Raw genomic sequence first — 10,063 nt, forward strand, 5'->3', positions numbered from 1 at the left:
ATAGACTGAACACTTAAAAACATTTTTTAAAAATTGTCCCTTGCACTTCCATGAGGACACAGTATTGCACAATAAAGTGCAACGTACATTTTAGGCCTTTCTTGCACACCTTAATGTTTGGTCATTACTGAATGTAGGGATCTGAGGCAAAAGGCGATTTTGTCTACTTTGGGATGGCAGTTCTATGTTTCTCTCAGATGTATGGTGAAGGAGCAGGACCACAAACTTAAGATACATTTGAAAAGAAGAGATGCTTTGGGAACAGCTCATCTTTTCTTGCTTCTGATATTTTTTACATTCAGCAAACTCTAGGAACTCTGAGGTAAGAGGTTGGTATATTGCTTACCACCATATTGCTAAGCTCTTAGTTTATTTCTTTGGTATCAGAAGCTAAAACCTGGGCATATTGCATCAACCTTTGCACCACTTGCATGATCTTCTCCAATACACAGTTTTTTGCTAGAGGATCGGGGCTATTAGTGAGGATGGCTCAAAGTTTGGAGCTCCAGCTTGGAATTCAAAATATCTAAGTTAATTTTCTTTCTTTGTCATGGAGAAAGGGGCAAAAATAGCAAGCAATTGCCAAATGGCTAATTGGTAGCAGCCTGGAGTGAGCAGCTAGCTGTACAGCACATGTTAATATATTTTTCTTGAAATGTGCAGTTAAGCTTCACTCAGGCTGCTGACAGATGTGTGAAAAACCAAAAAAAAGCACTTGACCGGAAGAACTAGCATGTTAGTTCAACTCAGCTCCCCAGCGTCTGTATAGATCACATGCTTCAGCAGGGCTGATTCAATCAGCTATTAGATAAAAGCACCACAAAGCCCCACTGAAGTGTGTGGTCTATACAGACGTTGGGCAAACCGGGTCAAATTCACCCGATGCCTCTTCTGGGCATGTGCTGTGCTCAGTGCAGGGGCATGCGGCATTTAAAGCTCTGTTTTGGTTTGCTTTTTTTCACATCTGTAAATAGTCTCTGTCATAGCCTATAGAACATATTATTTCTGTAATATATATGGATTTTTCTATGACATGGAGAAGATTGTGAAAACATTTTTTCTTTTGGCACAGCAGAAAGCATTGCATGACATTCGTGGCTCAACTACACTTGTAAAATGACTTCACCAGGTAACCAGCAACTTTGGCTTATGAAATAAGATAAGCACCACCAAAATACTGATTCTCAGCATGACTGAAAAAGATGAGAGTAGGACTGACAAAAAAGCCAGTGTTGGTTGTAGCCCCGTACAGTATTCTTGGAGTTCCTGATCTTTGCTTAGCAATGCAATGGAAAGTTCGAATTGCTGAAGTGCAGGTGACTGATGTAATTAATTAAAAAATAGAACAACAAGGCAGAGGACTTTTAATAAGCTGTTGCAGATTGACTTGTCCTAAGGTGTTCAAATGATTTCTTGTGATAAAAATATTGTCCTGCTTTCCTTGCAGCGTCTCATTTGGGTAATTAATATGTCAACAGTCAAACTTGCCTGTACCAAAAATAAAATGGAAAGAAATGTGATTATGGATAAGTATTTTTAAAAGTGACTTGTGGTTATTTTATTTGTGTTAGAGCAGGGAGATTTTTCCAAATGCACAAATGGGAAGCAGACACCTAGGGTGCTCATACACGCGCATCAAGGCTGCTCCAATGTGCTGTAAATTACACAAGAAATTACCACAAGAAATCATTTAAACACCTTAGGACAAGTCAATCTCCAACAGCTTATTAAAAATCTTCTGCTGTGCTGTTCTATTTTTTTTAATCACTGCACTCTAGCAGACTCCAGTGTCACGTGTGTCAGTGTCTCCGCACTTAAAAATGGTGGCAGGGGTGCTTTAACTAAAGCTCCCCTCCACCATTTCTCAGCATGGGGATGCTAATACACATGATGCTCTGGGCACTTTAATTAGAGAGGCTTTCAGAGCCGGAGCACATGTATAAACGTCCCCAGCTTTCCTAGAATATGATGGGCATTTACTATATCTGCTTGAGTATGAGATGACCCTGATTCTAAGACATTTCCCCAAGGAATTTGTTTCCTTCCCACTGCTACAGCACAGAAAATAAATCTGGGGTCATGTACCCTGCTTTCCCTCTGCTTCCCTTCAACTTCTTCCTCTTGCAGCCCCTTCCCCATCTCCCTTCTATCAGACTCTGCTCTCCTGGAGTGCATGGAAGTAAGAAGCAAATCTGAAAAAAACACCCCAGACTTTGAGATTAAACGTAACTGTAGTAATTTGTGTATATAGTATCCATGGACTTAATGTATCCAGAATTGATGCATTTACCTTTCTTGAAACTGCTGCAAGTTTTACTGCACATACTCCATAAAGATACTTTTAAGCGGCAGTTTGGCACCTCGTTATATATAGAACAAACTGTGCATGGTGTTAGTCCAAAGCCAAAAGCATAATGATTTACCATATAGCTCATTGGGCTGGGGCTCACCAGAGTTAACAGCATGACTCAGCCAACAGCTCTACTGACCCCACTGCTCAGTATGTGTCTGTATTCCAGACACCCCCCACAAAGGATCCATGTGCTAATTAGTACCCCAATCATGATTGGAACCAGGTGTTCTTGTTACATGTCCTACGATCCTCCAAAAATTTATATGTTGATGAGGCACAGGGCAACCTAGTCTGGTTCTACCTCACAGAGGGTGGAGCCACACTAATTATACAATAAGCTGAGAGAGGGGGTGAGAGAGGGATTCTGGCTGAACTGTTTGGTGCTCCATTTGGTGATGTTTGCCAGGCATTTAAGGCTGGTGAAGAAACAAAAATCATTGGAAATGGGAAAGGAAGGTGCAGATCAGTTGTGGGAGTGAAGAAGTAAAATGTATGCATAGTGGCTCACCATGACTTGAAAAAGAGGGGGACTGTGCTAAATGGGCACTACCATATATCTTATTTAAATGGGCTGAACTAACCTATCCTCAAGAGAAGGATGTTAGAGCTGGCTTAGGCTTAGCTGCTGGCCTGGTATTGCATTACCCCCAGGCCCAATAGCAGTTCCCTGCAGGGGGAACACCCACCCATTTTTTTAGGGGACACACACACACAGGGGAAAAAAAAAAAAGGTTTCCATCAGCATGTTTGCCCAGCATGGGCCATGTATTTTGTAGGCATGCTCAGTGTTGATTGCATTTAATCAATGTCATGGTTGGTTTCCATTACTGAATACCTGTTGCTTTTGGCAGCAGTTTGGTGCTAAGCATTGTATTTAGCGAGGTTTCCTTTAAGACAACTGCATTTTGTATTTGAGTAAATATAATAATTTTCATTTGTGCTTTTGCAAATCCCCCCTTCATGGAATGATCTTTAGATTGTGCAACCCAGATCCATGGGCAGAGCTCTTATAAGTCAGTAGGGCAAGAGAACTTTTTGGGTGGGAATAAAAGTTGTTTTGTACCAAACCAATAAACACAGAGACCTGAGCTGTTTTTAAATTGAGTCTTCAAACAAGGTTATAAGATCTTAGTGAAAACAGTTAAAAGAAAAGGTACAAAATAAAAATGTGCCTTTTACAGATAATTTTTGTCTTTTCTGTCAATCTTACTCTGACACTGAATGAGATAAACAGCCCTCAGTAATTTAAGTTTAATACAATATCAGTGGACTTGTACAATATACTATGTGACTCATCCCATTTTGAAAAGATCATTTTTCATTAAAGAATTTGAAAGTTTCAAAGTCAAGTGCTAAACAAGTTAAAAATGACAGAACTAAGGGTATATCATCCACCCTTCTGACTCCTGCCCTGTGCAAATGCGTTGGGGCCAGTCATAGTTCAGTCTGTAGGACTGTCTCCTCCGACTTCAATGGGCTCTTGGTTAGGCCCTATGATGCAGCCTGTTATTACATGTTCAATAGCAATTTATTCCACAGGACACCTGCTTTATTCACTGTACAGGTTGATGTTTGCAAAGCAAAAAGGTAGGCGTTTAAATAAAATTGGTCTGACTTTTGGAGGTAGTTAAGCATCCATGGACCCAATGAAATACTTGATGTAATATTTATGTTTCTTTATCTCAGTGGCTGGCCTGCATTTCATAGAGGCTGTGGCCTTGAACTCAGGGCTCTGGTTTGTATGGCATGGCTGCTCATCCCAGTCTGCCCCAACAGAATATGGGCAAACCTCATAGCTGGGCCTAGCCACACGCCCACTGCCTACCAATGGAGTGGCTAGCCTAACCCTTCTAATATAAAACCCTAACCTGGAAGAGGAAGTGTCTGGCCAACTAGGTTCAACCTTATACCCTGGCTGTTACATCCTTGGCCTGTGCTGCTACTGGCTTCCTGACAGACTTTCCAGATACTGGACCAAGCTTGCTCACAGATTCCAAGTTTGGCTTAATGCTCTGGATACCTGATCCAATTCTGGTTTGCTGTCCGACCTGGCTAGTCTGACCCCATGGACTGCCTGAGCCTCTGGACCTCTGACTGGGTTCCCAAGATGGATCTCCTGGGTTCTGACTTCCTAGCTTCTCTTCCATCTGACTTGGCATGTTCCCCTTGGACATTGGCTGCTTCTCTTGACCCTGAAATGATCCTTCAGACCTGGCTTCAATCCTGGCATGACAGGCTGCCCTGAGAAATCTGGATTCTGCAAGGTTTAATCACTTGAATCAATGCAATTACACACACAAGGATTACAGATCAAAACCAAAGAGACTAGGATCCTGACTAGGACAGATGGATGAAGGAAAATATATAAAGTTGTGTTCCCCTTTCTCTTGGATGCATTGCATCCAAGAGAGAGAAAGGGATGCAGGCATACACACCTTCCTTGGAAAAAAAATTGAGAGGAAATGTTAAACATCACAAGTATAGATAGCTTTTCAACTATGCCATACATTTCCTTCCCTATATATGAGGAATATTCTCTTTAGATCACATAATGGTTGATAAATTGGGAGAATTTCACAACCGGAAGAATAGACTCTGGAAAAACAGTATATCTTGGTTACAGAGAAAACAACATAGCACTTAAACTTAAGTGGCAGAATAACTGTACCACTGGTATCTTTTTTGTGCACAGAAAAGATGAAAATCCCAGTCCAGCCAGGCCTCAGATTTTATTCATTTTGAATACGTAACTAAGAGTCAAAATAGCTCCTTTTAATGGATTTTAAAGCTAGAAAGGGGCCACAGTGATCAAGCCTAATTTTTTATATAATTCCACTGTAATTCCTGCAATGTTTCCCAATTCATGTAATGTATCTATTGTTACTGTTGAAAACCATTTCAACAGTAACAATAGATACATTACATGATCTAATAAAGGCCTTGTTTTGCCTCATGTTTAATCTCTTGTTATAAAAATGTTTCATTTTTAGATTTCATTATGAAAACCCCATAACAGGAAATATTCATACTCAAGTATCAGTCTGTGCAAGACATAATTTTATATGGTTTGTTTATGAAAACTGAATGTGAGGCGTTCTGTCTGCTGGTTTCAGCCAACCATATCCATGAGGGTTGTAATCTGGAGTCACATGCTATAATGTGCTCCCATGTCCCTTTCCAGAATGTAATAAATTCTCATAAGATACTGTAATCACATCTTGCCCTGTGATCTTGATGGAACTGTCATGATTTAAAGCCTTTTGAAACTTCTTCTTCAATAAACCTGAGTCCTGAGGAAGAATACTTTGGATACCCAAAAGCTTGTCTATGTCCATCCCAACCATTCAATCAGTCCAATAAAAGATATCATCCACAAGAATTCTTGCCTCCTTCAATAAAATTGTTTCAAAATAAGGGTTCAGATATACTCCTGTGTCCCCCTAGTTTTACCACTAAATGTAATTTATTTACTCTGCCCTACATGTTGAATGATGCAGTGTGGAATCAGACATAAGAATACTTAATAGCTTTAGAAACAAGCATATTCCATCTAATACAAGGATGTAGATTTGCTTTATTCTAATAAGTCAACTCAAGTGGACTGTTACCGCTCATCAGCCACTCAGCAGAGCGTGTGCTGGCAAAGTCGTGGGAGCCAGTGATTTTCCAGCAGGTGTAGACATTGCTAACTGAGAAGGGAAAAGTATCTTTTCATTTACTTTAACAGAACTATGTTGATTTACATTTGCTGTAAATCTGGCCTGGGATAGTTTTAAATTGATGTTCTGAATTCTTTATTTAATCATAAATTGCTTGAAGAAATAATACAAATCATCTTAGTGAGTGCCAGTATCTAAGATACCCAAGCTACTCTGGGGTTTGCAGTTAAATAAGATAAACAATCACCTTTATAGCATTGCTTTGGGAATTAATGGATTAAAGGAAACCTTGGCTTTATTAGTAGTAAGAGGTAGCCTCAAGTCAATTGTTTTGAGTTTTGAAATTTTAAAGTAGGCATACAATAGTCTTGTAATGCATTTTGGCTATATTTATCCTTCTTACACTTTTATTTTTGTACTTGCTTGTACAATCTATTTTTACTTCACCATCTGGTACTCTTTGTCTACTTTTATTCCTCTCTCTCCAGTGATTATTTTTTACAGTGTGAAATGGATTCAGACATCTAGTGGGAAGCATTTTTAGGTCATTGGCTAATTTTCCCAGCCCCATATTACAAACTCTGGTGATTTACCCTGGCTCTATTTATAGTGGAAATATGTCTACTTGCATTGCTGTAATGGATGAAATTACTGTACTCACCTTAATATGTCTTTTTTCACTCAACAGTTTTTGCTCACTTGGTAAGGTAAAATTGTGGGTTGAGTTCATAAGCCACAGAAACTTCAGTGTGTTCTATCTCTTATAATTTCTACCAGGCATTTAATGACACGCATGAACATTCTTAGCATTGAAGAAGTTTATTATGCATCTGTTAAAATATGACATGAATACTCCATCCATCCTATTTATTTTGAATCCCTTTGCTGTACAGATTAAGTCTGTGCTCCTCTGTTTAACAACTAGTTGTCCACCTGGGTTCCTCAACAGCCTTTATTCAGCAACTTGATTGGCCCCAGCTCTTCATGTAAGGGTGCCCCAGCACTGACTTCTGCTGTGCAACACTCTTACTGCTGCAGCGTCTGTTATCTACTTGCGGCCTGTTTACATCCCCTTGCTTTGTCTGTTGCTCCTGCCCCATTTTCCTAGTTCTTGCTTCCTGGCTTCTGAGCTTGATTTGTCTCATGACTTTTTGACACCAGTTCCTGACCTTGCTTGCCTTTCGACTTCATGACCATGGCTCTTCACCTCAGTTTGTCTCCCGATTTTCAGTCTCTAGCTCTAAGTTTTCCACTGACATTGGCCTGGTGTCTCAGATTTGCCTCTTCCTCCTGCCTCCCTAACTTAATACCTGGCTTTTGACTTTTGGGTCCTGACCTCTTCCTGACTTCTGACTAAAGGTGCAAGAGGATCCTTGCTGCAGTAGCTAGACTGAACTGTTCTACGAGACTGTGGACACATCTACAAGAGATACTTAACTGTGCAGTAGCATGGTTTACTGTGCAGTATGCATGTGCGTTCTTACTACACAGTAAACCTTGCTAATCACTAGTAAATTTGCTACTTGCATTTGCAGGTAGCAAATTTACTTTCAGTAGCACTTGTGTAAATGCCTGACCAGGAGCAAATCTGCTCCCAGTCAGCTGTCCACCAGGGAGTGGGAAATTGCTCCCTGCCCCTGGGAGCTGCCTGCTGCTGGGGAGGGGCTCTACCATTGAAGCCCGGCTGGGGCCAATGTCCCCTTACCCCAGCAGCAGGGAGCTCCAAGCCCCCTGCTCCAAGATTGTGATCGCAGAATAGAGACTAGAAGATCCTTATCTTCCAGCCTGAGCTCCATAGTCATGGAGTTATTAGCAGCAAATCTGCTCTCACTTCCCCGCACGTGTAGAAACCTCTCTCACACAAATAGTTTACTCACAAGTAAACTCATCTCAGATCAAATGTATGTGTAGTCACGCCCTGTGACATGGACAACATATCACCGGATATGCATTTATCCTGACAAACACTTCTAAGGGATAAGAAAATGCAATTAACCCTTCTTTGCGTACGGGAAGTTGAGAGTGATTTACGGTAAAAGAAGAACAATTTCCAATACTTTCTGGCCTCTCTTGTTTCTTCTTTCATTGCTTCATGATAGTCACAACTTAACCAAAAAACTACAGGATCCTATCTGGACACCTTATCAGTAAATGCTTCATCTCTTCAGGCGTGTTAGCTATCTTTACTGGCAACATGCTCACTTTTTGAACTTTCTGGGTTGAAAATAAACAAATAAAAGCTAATTTAATCCCAACATGGGAAATATTCGCTCAAACTTTGGTCAGCTGGAAAGTTAGTCTACTGCATGTTTGTGGCAAAGTGGGGACTCTCTGATTAGCCACAGTGCTAGTCTCCTCACCTGCCTCTGAGCACACCACCCACCTTTCTTGCCTGCCATGCCTTGATGACACATAATTTAGGTGTTAATTAGGTGTGAGGCTGCCCTTCGAATGCCCTGGTCTCCTGGGCCTATGTATGCAGCTTCATCCACCCCTATACTGCATCCCAAGCCTCACAGATGTTCATTCCTAACACCTGAGGTCTGCTCTGGTCTGAGGCTGGTCTCAACTCATCCCAGTATTAGGCCTCTCACTCTCTGCCCTATTACAGCCCACACTCATACTGCCTCCCTCTCACCGAGGCCTCTCCTACTTCCCCTCCTCTCACACAGTCTCTCTCATACTGCTCCTCCTTTTCCCAAAGGGTCCCGGGGCTTGTTTCCTTGCACTCTCCAGCCAGCAAGCAAGCAGTGTCTTGGGCCTCTCCTGCGACCCTCATCTGAGCGAGTGCTGGGCAGTTTGTAGAATACTGGAGTGACTCTGCCTCTAGTCCCTCACTGGGTTGCCCACCCAGCTGCTCTGATTTAGGGGCTCCTGACTCACCCCATTGTTTACCTGTGGCACTTCCTCAGCTGCTCCACCCAATTGGCCTCAGCCCACCTGTGGCCTCAGGCACCTGAAGGCTTACCTGGATCTAACCTGGCCCCCATGTTAGCAGGGCCTACCCTTGAGCCCCCTGCTCACTGGGACCCACTTCACACTCTTTCCTCCCAGGGCCTCATCTTAGGCCCCCTGTTCATAGGGCCTCGCTACATGCCCCTCTTAACATTCACATGTTGCCACTATATACCTAGCCTCTCTCCTTAAGCTCTGAGCCCCTCATTCTCACTGGGCTCCTCCCCCCCCCCACACACAGTCAGACACACACACACACACACACACACACACACACACACACACACACACACACACAGAGTCAGACACAGGGCTCCTAGCCTCTGGGTGCCTTGCCTCTTCGCTAGGCTTCGTACCCCTTGCTAGGCTCTCCAGGCCTCCCAGCTGCCACTCTGCTGCAGGCTGTCAGGTGCCCCACTGCACCCCCTCTACACCTCCACCTCCACTGAGGCCTATACTCTGCCCCCCTGTGCTGGGGCCCGGGGTCACACACACCCCACAAGCTCAGGTGGCCGCAGCCATGCTTGGCTCCACTCTCCGGGGTCTTGCACCCCATAGAGGCTCAGGTGGCCCAAACTACCTGTGATGTTAACTGACCCACCTGAAGGTGGGGGCTGGGGTTTACGTGCCCCTACTCGCTTTCCACCAGGGTGGTAACTGGCTTGGCATTTCTGGGGGGCTGTTCTGCCACAAACAGCCCCACCAGGCCACCCATCCCCGGCAGGGTGCGGTTTTAGATCTTGCCCAAGACCAAGAGCCTCCTGACCATCCCTATCAGCTCTTGCCCTTAGCTCCTGGTGTTACCGGAGCAGCAATTTCACTGGGAGGTTTTGTTTCCTTGGTGCCAGGCAGCAGAGTGCTGCCTCTAGCTCTGCTGGCATGAATCTTAAAATGGCCGTTTATCAGAGCTGGGCCACGCCTGCCAGTTGCCTCTTCAGGCTCTTAGAGTGGCAGATACCAGAGGTGCTCTGCCACCCACCTTTCTCCCTTAGAATAGTTCTTGGGGGAGGTTTCCCCCACTGCTTCGCCAAAGCAGGCTCCCCAGAGACTGTGAAAGCCCTTAAGTGGTGAGCACCCCCAAAGGTGCTCTGCCACA

Source organism: Alligator mississippiensis, chromosome 5 (genome assembly GCF_030867095.1).
Source record: "Alligator mississippiensis isolate rAllMis1 chromosome 5, rAllMis1, whole genome shotgun sequence".
Taxonomy (NCBI): Eukaryota; Metazoa; Chordata; order Crocodylia; family Alligatoridae; genus Alligator; species Alligator mississippiensis.